Here is a 12851-nt window from a genome sequence, read left to right as displayed (position 1 = left end):
CTACCTCATTCTCTGTCTCTACCTCTATCTCTGTCTCTATCTTTGTCTCTACCTCAATCTCTGTATCTACCTCTATCTACATCTCTACCTCTGTCTCTGTCACTATCTATATATCCATCTCTACCTTTATTTTTGTCTCTACATCTAACTTTGTCACTGCCTGTAACTCTGACTCTGTCTCTAACTCGATCTCTTTCTCTACCTCTTTCTTTGCCTATTCCTTTTCTCTATCGCTACCTCTATCTCTGTGTCTACCTCTATCGCTCTCTCTACCTCTATCTCTCTCTATATCTAACTCTGTCTCTTCCTCTACCTCTATCTCTCTCTCTACCTCAATCTCTGTCTCTAACTCTGTCTCTACCTTTAACTCTTTCTCTACCTGCATCTCTATCTCTGTCTCTGTCTCTACCTCTATCTCTGTCTCTACCTCTATCTCTGTCTCTACCTCTAACTGTGTCTCTACCTCTATCTCTGTCTCTGCTTCTATTTCTGTCACTACCTATATGTCTGTCCCTACCTCTATCTCTGTCTCTACCTCTCTCTCTCTGTCTCTCTCTCTCTCTTTCTCTACCTATATTGCTGACACTACCTCTATCTCTGTCGCTACATCTAACTCTGTCTCTTCTTCCACCTCTACCTTGTAAGGGGTGGTGTGAGTGGTCAGCTTTGCCTCAGACTCTCTGAGTGGTTCGAATCGCTCCCACTCCCTTGGTTCGAGATTTGGAATTATTTGTGGCTTTTAATGAGATTGCAACAGACAACTGAGTTGATCAAAAGAATTTAGATTTTAATTTGAGACAGGAAAATATACAATACAATAAATCTTATACTCTAAAAGTAGGAATATTTTGGAATATGCGAGTGAGAATGACAATAGACAAAATACCTTGCCCCTCCCAATCCCACTACACTAACTAGGTTGGATTCCAGAGGACCAGGAAATGCACACCAAACGACATTCCTGACAGATTGTAGAAGTTCACGATTTCGTGGTTCTCTTTAGTTGTGGTGGTTGGGGCCAGCCGTACCCCGGACATGGTGGAAGACTGCACCTGCATTGGGTTTTCAGTCTTCACCCGTCCGCTGATGCGGTCGGGTGCGTAGTTGGATTTATTGGGAAAGTACCCAATTTCCTTTGGTTAGGTATAGTTTTTAGAGTCTTTTGTGTCAAATTTTACCCAGGGATAAGTCAGGCTAGCTTGTAGAGTGGAAACAAATTTGTGAATCTTCGGTTTCTTGTTGGTGTGTTTCTTGTTGGTCGTGGTGGCCCAATATTACCTAGTTAGTGGTAATATTGTTAGTTGTTGGTTTCTTGAGGCCTTTTATTGCCGCGATTCCTTTTTCCTTTCGTTTCGTTCTTCTTTCCTCAATTCTCTGATCCTCCGACTGTGTGCGGTGATGATGATGGTGAGTAGTACTCCTTCTGAACCGTACTTTTGAACTGCCCTCCTGCTCTGAAATTCTCAATTCCTCCACTCCACACTCTGAACTTCTGTGATCTAACTTTCTGTGTCAAAGCAGGCCTTAATTATACTGTATTGAGGCCTGGCTGATCTGACCGCCAAATCTCCTCTGGCCCATTGTTAATTTTGGCGGGCTCATTAATTTTAATTCTTATTGAGTTTCAGGGCTGGTCCCATCTATTTTTAATTGACTTTTAACTAGTTTCGGGATTGCTTTGAAATCAGTTTAAATGTGCGAAGTGGTTTGGATGTCCCTCTGAGTGGGTTTAAACTGATGTTGGATTGTCTTCTCTCTGCTGGAGCCAGGGTCTCTTTTGTTGGTTAGTGGCATGTATTGTATTATTCATGTTCTTGATGGACCTGTAGGTTTTGGCGGGAACTGCCCTTCCGTGGGCCTATTGTCTTTAATTAGAATGACTGTGACAGTCCAGAACATTCTCAGACAATCTGGCCTTTTCCAATACCCAAACTGTATGTCCTACAGTGCCCAACCCAGTTCCTTTGTTGCAGCTTTTCCACAGGCCTGGACATGCCTTTTAAAAATAGCAGAAATCCTGGGGTTTTGACTTTACCCCCTTTTGGCCCAATATTATTTCAAACAGTCCAAAATCTCTTCTTATCTTGGTTTGGGGGAGTTTGTAGAATTTTGCAAGCCTTACAACCTCTATCACTGTCTCTACCTCTATCTCTATATCTATCTCTGTCTCTACCTCTAACTGTGTCTCTACCTCTATCTCTGTCTCTACCTCTATCGCTGTCTCGACCTCTATCTCTATATCTATCTCTGTCTCTACCTGTAACTGTGCCTCTACCTCTATCTCTGTCTCTGCCTTTATCTCTGTCCCTACCTCTATCTCTGCCTCTACCTCAATCTCTGTCTCTGTCTCTGGGTCTATATCTGGCTCTACCACCATCTCTGAATCTAACTCTATCTCCATCTGTATATCTCCCTCTATCTCTGTCTTGATGTCTTCCCCTAGCAGTGTTTGTACCTCCATCTCTGTCTCTCCCTCTATCTCTGTCTCTGTCTCTACATTTATATCTGTTGCTACATGTAACTCTGTCGCTTTCTGTACCTCTACTTCTTTCTCTATCTCTGTCCCTACCTCTATCTCTGTCTCTATCTCTATCTCTGTCTCTATCTCTATCTCTGTCTCTATCTCTGTCCCTACCTCTAGCTTTGCTTCCATCACTATCTCTGTCGCTGCCTCTATCTCTCTCTCTACCCCTATCTGTATCTCTCTCTATCTCTTTCTCTACCTCGATCTCTCTCTCTATCTCTTTCTCTACCTATAATGCTGAATCTACCTTTATCTCTAGCTCTACCCCTATCACTGTCGCTGCATCTAAATCTCTCTCTTCCTCTACCTATATCTCAGTCTCTACCTCTGTGTCTATGTCTACATCTCTTTGTCTACCTTTATCTCTGCCTCTTTCTCTAACTCTGTCTCTACCTCTATCTCTGACACTACCTCTAGCTCTGATTCTACCTGGATCTCTTACACTACCTATATATCTGTCTCTACCTCATTCTCTATCTCTACCTCTATCTTTCTCTCTACTCTATCTCTGTCTCTACCTCTATCTCTGCCCCAACCTCTATCTCTGTCTCTACTTCTACCTCTGTCGCTCTCTCTCTATCTCTTTCTCTTCCTCTGCCTCTATCTCTGTCTCTCTCTCCACCTCTATCACTCAATGTACCTCTATCTCTGACTCTACCTCTATTTCTGACTCTAACTGCATCTCTCTCTACCTCTCCCTCTGTCTCTACTTCTATCTCTGTCCCTCTCTCTCTGTCTCTTTCTCTGTCTCTATCTCTGTCACTATCTCTGTCTCTTTCTCCACCTCTCTCACTCTCTCTACCTCTATCTCTGTCTCAACCTCTATCTCTGCCACATCTATCTCTGTCTACCTCTATCTCTATAGCTATCTCTGTATCTACCTCTATCTCTGTCTCTACCTCCTTCTCTGTCTCTCCCTCTAACTCTGTCTCTACCTCTATCTCTGTCCCTACCTCTAACTCTGTCTCTACCTCTATCTCTGCCTCTACCTCTATCTCTGTCTCTACCTCAATATCTGTCTCTGCCTCTAACTCTGTCGCTACCTGATTCTCTGTTGCAAACTTTATTTCTGTCTCTACACCTATATATGTTTCTATCTCTATCTCTCTCCATACCTCTATTATTTCCTCAACCTCTATCTCTGTCTCTAACTCGATATCTGTCTCTTCCTCTAACTGCGTCTCTACTTCTGTCTCTATCTCTAGCTGTGTCTCAACTTATTTCTCTGTCTCTACCATATCTCTGTCTCTACTTCTAGCTCTGTCTCTCTCTCTCTACTTCTCTACCTCTATCTCAACGTCTCCCTCTATCTCTTAATCTACCCCTATCACTGTCGCTAAGTCTAACTCTGTCAATTCCTCTACCTCTATCTGCTAATCTACCCCATCACTGTCGCTAAATCTAACTCTGTCAATTCCTCTACCTGTATCCTTTACTCTACCTCTATCTGTGTCTCTACCTCAATCTCTGGGTTTATATCTGTCTCTACAACTATCTATGTTCCTACCTCTATCTCTGAATTTTTCTCTGTCTGTACTTTTATTTCTGTCTCTAATTTTCTTTCTGTCTCTACCTCTATCTCTATCTTTATATCTATCTCTGTCTTGATCTCTATCTCTGTCTCTATCTCTATCTCTGTCTCTATCTCTATCTCTGTCTCTATCTCTATCTCTGTCTCTATATCTATCTCTGTCTCTATCTCTATCTCTGTCTCGTCTTTCTCTGTCTCTACCTATATCTCAGTCTCTACATGTATCTTTAACTCTACCTCTAACTCTGTGTCTACCTCTAGTGCTGCCTCTACATCTAACGCTGTCTCTACCTCTACCTCTGTCTCTACCTCTACCTCTGTCTCTATCTCGATATCTATCTCTACCTCTGTCTCTACTTCTATCTCTGTCTCTACCTCTGTCTCTGTCTCTACCTCGATATCTGTGTCTGCCTCTAACTCTGTCTCTACCTCATTCTCTTTTGCGATCTCTATTTCTGTCTCTACACCTATATCTCTTTCTGTCCAGATCTCTGTCTTTGCCTCTATCTCTGTCTCTATCTCTGTCTCTACTTCATTCTCTGTCTCTACCTCTATCTCTGTCTCTATTTCTAGCTGTCTCTATCTGTATTTCTATACCTCTATTTCAAACTCTACCTCTATCTCTGTATCTACACCATCATGGTCGCTACATCTAACTCTGTCAAATCCTCTACCTCTATCTCTTTCTCTACCTCGATCTCTTACTCTACCACTATCTCTGTCTCCACCTCATTCTTTGTCTCTACCTCTACCTCTGACTCAAACACTATCTCTGTCTCTATCTCTAACTCTGTCTCCAGCTTTATCTCTATCTCTATTTCTGTCTCTACCTTTGTCTCTACCTCTATCTCTGTATGTACCTCTGTCTCCATCTCTACCTCTGTCTCTGTCGATGTCTATATATCCACCTCTACCTTTATTTTTGTCTCTATATCCAACTCTGTCACTTCCTGTAACTCTGACAATGTCTCTAACTCGATCTCTTTCTCAACCTCTTTCTTTGTCTCTACCTTTTCTCTATCGTTACCTCTATCTCTGTGTCTACATCTATCGCTCTCTCTACCTCTATCTCTCTCTATATCTAACTCTGTCTCTTCCTCTACCTCTATCTCTCTCTACCTCAATCTCTGTCTCTACCTCTGTCTCTACCTGTAACTCTTTCTCTACCTGTATCTCTATCTCTATCTCTGTCTCTACCTCTATCTCTGTCTGTACCTCTAACTGTGTCTCTACCTCTAGCTCTGTCTCTGCCTCTATCTCTGTCTATGGCTTTATCTCTCTCTCTACCTCTATCAGTTCTCAGTTCTCAGTTCAAATGCTTTATTGGCATGAAAGTTTACAGAGAACCATATTGCCAAAGCTTACATTGCAAAAAGGTACAGTTTTCCAACATTTGTTGGGTATATACAATATTACTTTTAAACAATATTAATTTTAAACAGTCTTTCTACTTCATTTGGTACGTTCAATATTAATTTTAAACAGTCTTACTTTTAAACAGTCCTCAGGTTGTGACATGTTGTTACATATTTAGCCCCAAGGTATGGTCTGTCTCCTTCTCCTAGGACTAATCTCAATTTTGACAGATCATCCAATTCCTTGAAATCTGGGGTTGTTTGGCTTAGCTTGTTGAATAATATGTTTCTTGATGTGTTGAATTTTTCGCATTTTAGGAGGAAATGCATTTCTGTTTCAACCTCGCCAGCCAGACATTGATCGCATATTCTATTCTCTCTAGGCTGCCAGGATTTCTTGTATCTGCCTTTTTCAATTTCCAGTTGGTGGTCGCTTAGTCTGTACCTGGTGAGGGTCTGTCTCTGTTTTGTGTCTCTGATGGTCGTGAGGTAGTCTGCCAGTTTATATTCTCTTTTTAGGGCCCGGTAACATTCTAATCTGCTTTGGCTTTCGGTTATTTTGTTCCAATGTTCCAGGTAGGTTTCTTTGCATTTTTTAATGATTTGGTTCACTCGGATTGGTGTTTGGACGGCTGTGTTGGTCTGGGGCTGGTCAGGGTCCGGTTGAGTACTTAGTTTCAGTAGCAGCTGACTCAGGGGACTCTTTTCTGGGTTTAGCTCTTGGGTCTGAAAGGCTTTGAAATGAAGGGTGTCTGGGGAGCTAGATTTGAGGTGATTTAGGAAGTTTAGTGCTCGTTTTTGGATGTTTATTATCAGTGGGTATCTGCCTAGTTCGGCTCTGCATGCATTTGTTGGCGTTTTTCTTTGGGTGCGAAGGATGCTTCGGCAGAATTCTGCATGTAGGGCTTCTATTGTGTGTTTTTCCCATTTAGTGTAGCTTTGGTGATTTAGCGGGCCCCATACTTCACTACCGTACAGTGCAATGGGCAGGATTATGCTGTCAAAAATTTTGAGCCAGATTTTGATTGGGATTTGGATGTTGTAGAATTTTCTTTTTATTGCATATAGGGCTCTTCGGGCTTTTTCTTTTAGTGCATTCACTGCTATGCTGAAGCTCCCTGATGCTGTAATAGTTAGACCAAGGTAGGTGTAGCTCATAGTGTGTCCTATAGTGGTATCACTGAGGGTAAACTGGTATTTGTTTTCCTGACATCTGGGTCTTTTCTGAAAAATCATGATGTTGGTTTTCTTTAGATTTACTGTTAGAGCCCAATTTTGGCAGTATTTGTCGAGTAGGTCTAGTTGTTGCTGTTATCCCTGTTCTGTGGGAGACAGCAGAACCAGGTCGTCCGCATAGAACAGGGACTTCACTTCTCCATCCAGGAGACGGAGACCTGGTGACTCGCTTTGCTCCAGCATGTCTGCTAATTCATTTATGTATATGTTGAACAGGGTCGGGCTCAAATTGCAGCCCTGCCGGACGCCTCTTCTCTGGGTGAAGAAATCGGTGCGTTTGTCTCCAATTTTGACCCTGCATTTGTTTTTCAGATACATTGATTTAATAAGGTCTCTGTCTCTACCTCTATATCTGTCTCTAACTCTATATCTGTCTCTACCTCTATCTCTGCCCCAACCTCTATCTCTGTCTCTACTTCTACCTCTGTCGCTCTCTCTCTATCTCTTTCTCTTCCTCTGTCTCTATCTCTGTCTCTCTCTCCACCTCTATCACTCTCTCTACCTCTATCACTGACTCTACCTCTATTTCTGTCACTAACTGCATCTCTCTCTACCTCCCCCTCTGTCTCTACTTCTATCTCTGTCCCTCTCTCTCTGTCTCTTTCTCTGTCTCTAGCTCTGTCTCTTTCTCCACCTCTCTCAGTCTCTCTATCTCTATCTCTGTCTCAACCTCTTTCTCTGCCACATCCATCTCTGTCTACCTCTATCTCTACAGCTATCTCTGTATCTATCTCTATCTCTGTCTATACCTCCTTCTCTGTCTCTCCCTCTAACTCTGTCTCTACCTCTATCTCTGTCTCTACCTCTAACTCTGTCTCTACCTCTAACTCTGTCTCTACCTCTATCTCTGCCTCTACCTCTATCTCTGTCTCTACCTCAATATCTGTCTCTGCCTCTAAATCTGTCGCTACCTGATTCTCTGTTGCAAACTTTATTTCTGTCTCTACACCTATATATGTTTCTATCTCTATCTCTGTCTTTACCTCTATTTTTTCCTCAACCTCTATCTCTGTCTCTAACTCGATATCTGTCTCTTCCTCTAACCGCGTCTTTACTTCTGTCTCTATCTCTAGCTGTGTCTCAACTTATTTCTCTGTCTCTACCTCTATCTCTGTCTCTACTTCTAGCTCTGTCTCTCTCTCTCTACTTCTCTACCTCTATCTCAACGTCTCCCTCTATCTCTTAATCTACCCCTATCACTGTCGCTAAGTCTAACTCTGTCAATTCCTCTACCTCTATCAGCTAATCTACCCCTATCACTGTCGCTAAATCTAACTCTGTCAATTCCTCTACCTGTATCCTTTACTCTACCTCTATCTGTGTCTCTACCTCAATCTTTGGGTTTATATCTGTCTCTACAACTATCTCTGTTCCTACCTCTATCTCTGAATTTTTCTCTGTCTGTACTTTTATTTCTGTCTCTAATTTTCTTTCTGTCTCTACCTCTATCTCTATCTTTATATCTATCTCTGTCTTGATCTCTATCTCGGTCTCTATATCTATCTCTGTCTCTATCTCTATCTCTGTCTCTGTCTCTATATCTATCTCTCTCTCTATATCTATCTCTGTCTCTATCTCTATCTCTGTCTCTATCTCTATCTCTGTCTCTATCTCTATCTCTGTCTCGTCTTTCTCTGTCTCTACCTATATCTCAGTCTCTACATGTATCTTTAACTCTACCTCTAACTCTGTGTCTACCTCTAACGCTGCCTCTACATCTAACGCTGTCTCTAACTCTACCTCTACCTTTGTCTCTATCTCTGTCTCTACCTCGATATCTGTCTCTACCTCTGTCTCTACTTCTATCTCTGTCTCTACCTCTGTCTCTACCTCGATATCTGTCTCTGCCTCTAACTCTGTCTCTACCTCATTCTCTTTTGCGAACTCTATTTCTGTCTCTACACCTATATCTCTTTCTGTCCAGATCTCTGTCTTTGCCTCTATCTCTATCTCTGTCTCTACTTCATTCTCTGTCTCTACCTCTATCTCTGTCTCTATTTCTAGCTGTCTCTATCTGTATTTCTATACCTCTATTTCAATCTCTACCTCTATCTCTGTATCTACACCATCACTGTCGCTAAATCTAACTCTGTCAATTCCTCTACCTCTATCTCTATCTCTACCTCGATCTCTTACTCTACCGCTATCTCCGTCTCCACCTCATTCTCTGTCTCTACCTCTACCTCTGACTCCAACACTATCTCTGTCTCTATCTCTAACTCTGTCTCCAGCTTTATCTCTATCTCTATCTCTGTCTCTACCTTTGTCTCTACCTATATCTCTTTATCTACCTCTATCTCCATCTCTACCTCTGTCTCTGTCGATGTCTATATATCCATCTCTACCTTTAATTTTGTCTCTATATCCAACTCTGTCACTTCCTGTAACTCTGACACTGTCTCTAACTCGATCTCTTTCTCTACCTCTTTCTTTGTCTCTACCTTTTCTCTATCGTTACCTCTATCTCTGTGCCTACATCTATCGCTCACTCTACCTCTATCTCTCTCTATATCTAACTCTGTCTCTTCCTCTACCTCCATCTCTCTACCTCAATCTCTGTCTCTACCTCTGTCTCGACCTGTAACTCTTTCTCTACCTGTATCTCTATCTCTCTCTGTCTGTACCTCTATCTCTGTCTGTACCTCTAACTGTGTCTCTACCTCTATCTCTGTCTCTGCCTCTATCTCTGTCTCTAGCTTTATCTCTCTCTCTACCTCTATCTCTGTCTCTACCTCTACATCTGTCTCTAACTCTATATCTGTCTCTACCTCTATATCTGTCTCTACCTCTATCTCTGTCTCTACCTCTATCTCTGTCTCTAGCTTTATCTCTCTCTCTACCTCTGTCTGTGTCTCTACCTCTATATCTGTCTCTCAACTCTATATCTGTCTCTACCTCTATCTCTGTCTCTACCTCTATCTCTGTCTCTACCTCTATATCTGTCTCTAACTCTATATCTGCCTCTACCTCTATATCTGTCTGTACCTCTATCTCTGTCTGTACCTCTATCTCTGTCTCTAGCTTTATCTCTCTCTCTACATCTATCTCTGTCTCTACCTCTATATATGTCTCTAACTCTATATCTGTCTCTACCTCTATATCTGCCTGTACCTCTATCTCTGTCTGTACCTCTATCTCTGTCTCTACTTCTATCTCTGTCTCTACATCTATCTCTGTCTCCACCTTTATCTCTGCCTCTATCTCTATCTCTGTCTGCTCTTCTAGATCTGTCTCTACCTCTATCTCTTTCTCTACCTCCATCTATAACTCTGATCTCTATCTTTGTCTCTACTATCTCTTTCTCTACCTTTACCTCAATCTGTCTCTACCTCAATCTCTGTCTCTATCTCTGTCACTACATCTATCTCTGTCTCTACCTCAATCTCTGGTTTTAGATCTGTCCCTACAACTATCGCTGTCTCTACATCTCACTCTATATGGTTTTCTAGCTCTGTCTCTACCTCATTCTCTTTCTCTATCTCTATTTCTGTCTCTACCACTGTCTCTGTCTCTACCTCTATCTCTTACTCTATCTTTTTCTCTGTCTCTAACTATATCTCTGTCTCTAACTTTATCTCTGCCTCTACGTCTATCTCTGTCGCTATCTCTATGAATGTTTCTACCTCTGTCTATATCACTATGTCTATGTTTATCTCTGTCTTTACCTCTGTCTCTGTGACTTCACCTACCACTTTCTCTATCTGTCAATACAGCCACAAATCTTTCTGTCACTACATCTCTGTCTCTATCTCGATCTCTGTCTCTACCTTTATCTTTTTCTTTATCTCTTTCTCTACCTCATTCTCAACCTCTACCTCTATCTCTGTTTCTAACTCCATCTCTGTCTCCACCTGTATCTCGGTCTCTAACTCTATCTCTATCTCTGTCTCCAACTCTAGCTCTGTCTCTACATCTATTTCTGTCTCTCCCACTATCCCTTCTATACCACTTTCACTACCTCTATCATTATCACTGTCTCTAACTCTCTCTCTCTGGCTCTAACTCTCTCTCTGTTTCCACCTCTATCTCTATCTCAATCTCTTTCTCTACCACTACCACTATCTCTGTCCCTATCTATTTCAGCCTCCTCCTCTTTCTCAGTCTCTACCTCTATAGCTGTCTCTGTTTCTATCTCTCTCTTTACCTCAATCTCTATCTTTACCTTTATCACTGTCTCTAACTCAATCTCTGTTTCTACCTCTACCTCTGAACCTATCTATGTCTCTAACTCCAGCTCTACCTCTATCTCTGTCTCTACCTCTATCTCTGTCTCTACCTCTATCACTTCTCTACCTCTATCTCTGTCTCTACCTCTATCTCTGCCTCTACTTTTATCTTTATCTCTATCTCTGTCTCTACTGCTATCTCTGTCTTTACCTGTATCTCTGTCTCTAGCTCAATCTCTTTTTTCTACCTCTATCTTTGTCTCTACCTCTATCTCTTTCTCTACCTCTTTTTCTACCTCTACCAATATTTCTCTCTCTAACTCTATCTCTGTTTCTTCCTCTATCTCTGAATCTTTCTCTGTCTACCTCCAGCTCTGTGTCTATCTCGTCTCTACCTTTATCTCTCTCTCTATCTCTGTCTCTATCTCTATCTCTGTCTCTGTCTCTACCGCTGTCTCTGTCTCTACCTCTACCTCTGTCTCTGTCACTACCGTTATCTCTGTCTCTACCTCTATCTCTGTCTATGCCTTTATCTCGACCTCTATCTCTGTCTCTATCACTGACCCTAAAACTGTTTACGTCTCTATTTCAATCTATGTCTCTACCACTATCTGTCTCTACTTCTAATTCTGTCTCATCATCTACCTCTCTCTCTCTCTCTCTAACTCAATCGCTCTCTCAATTCAATTCAATTCAAATCGCTTTATAGGCATGATAAGGTACATCTTATGTTGCCAAAGCATCGAAAAACATTTATGGTTGAACACATCAACGCAGTCTCAATCGCTGTCTATACCTCTATCACATTTTCTACCTCTACCTCTACCTCTACCTCTATCTCTGTCTCTATCTCTATCTCTGTCTCTACCTCTATCTCTGTCTCTACCTCTATCTCTGTCTCTACCTCTAACTGTGTCTCTACCTCTATCTCTGCCTCTACCTTTATGTATGTCCCTACCTCTATCTCTGTCTCTACCTCTATCTCTATTTGTAGCTATGTCTCTACCCTTATCTCTGTCTCTACTTGTATTTCCATCTCTAGCTCTGTCTCTACCTCTAACTGTGTCTCTACCTCTATCTCTGTCTCTACCTCTTTCTCTGTGTCTACCACAATACCTGGCTCTACCTAAAGGTCTATGTCTATATCTGGCTGTACCAATATCTCTGAATCTAACTCTGTCTCCGACTCTATATATCCCTCTATCTCTCTCTCTACCTCTAGCGGTGTCTGTACCTCTATCTCTGTCTCTCACTCTATCTCTGTCTCTTTCTCTATCTCTACATCTATCTCTGTTGCTACCTCTATCTCTGTCTCTACCTCCATCTCTGTCTCCACCTCTATCTCTATCTCTGTCTCTGCCTCTATCTCTGTTTCTACCTCTATCTTTATCTATCTCTCTCTATCTCTTTCTCTACCTATATTGCTGACTTAACCTCTATCTCTGACTCTACCCCTATCACTGTCACTGCATCTAACTCTCACTCTGCCTCTACCTATATCTCAGCCTCTACCTCTATCTCTGTCTACATCTCTTTTTCTACCGTTATCTCTGTCTCTACATCTATCTCTGTCATTTCCTCTACCTCTACCTCTGAATCTACCTAGATTTCTTATACAACTGTCATCTCTGTATTTACCTCGTTCTCTACCTGTTCCTCTATCTTTTTCTTGAACTCTATCCCAGTCTCCACCTCTATCTCTATCTTTGACTCAACCTATATCTCTGTCGCTACCTTTATCTCTGTCTCTACCAGTATCTCTATCTCTTTCTCTACTTCTATCTCTGTCTCTTACCATATTTATGTCTCTACCTATATCTCGGAGTTTCTATCTTTCTCTACCTCTTTCTCTGTCGCTACCTCTCACTCTGTATCTTTCACTATCTCTGTCTACTTCATTCACTGTCTCTACCTCTATCTCTGTCTCTACCTCTTTCTCTGTCTCTATCTTGTAGGGGGGCATCCTTTACCTGGTTTACGGTAATTTACCTGGTCAGCAGCCTTTGCCTGCACTCTGACCAATTTAAACAGCGGTTTCG

General features: G+C 41.9%; 1 protein-coding gene across 1 annotated transcript in view; it reads left to right on the top strand.

The window, feature by feature from the left end:
• The window catches only part of LOC147084958 (uncharacterized), a gene marked incomplete at its 5' end in the record, with an annotated part of 112215 nt that overhangs the window by 98577 nt on the left and 787 nt on the right, over nt 1-12851 (top strand). The gene's annotated exons all lie outside the window — the stretch shown is intronic.

Source organism: Somniosus microcephalus, unplaced genomic scaffold, assembly GCF_052327205.1.
Source record: "Somniosus microcephalus isolate GS21.2 unplaced genomic scaffold, FLI_Smic_1.0 unresolved_chr9, whole genome shotgun sequence".
NCBI lineage: Eukaryota > Metazoa > Chordata > Chondrichthyes > Squaliformes > Somniosidae > Somniosus > Somniosus microcephalus.
Note: the sequence above shows the minus strand (reverse complement) of the source record. Positions and strands in the feature narration are given on the sequence as shown.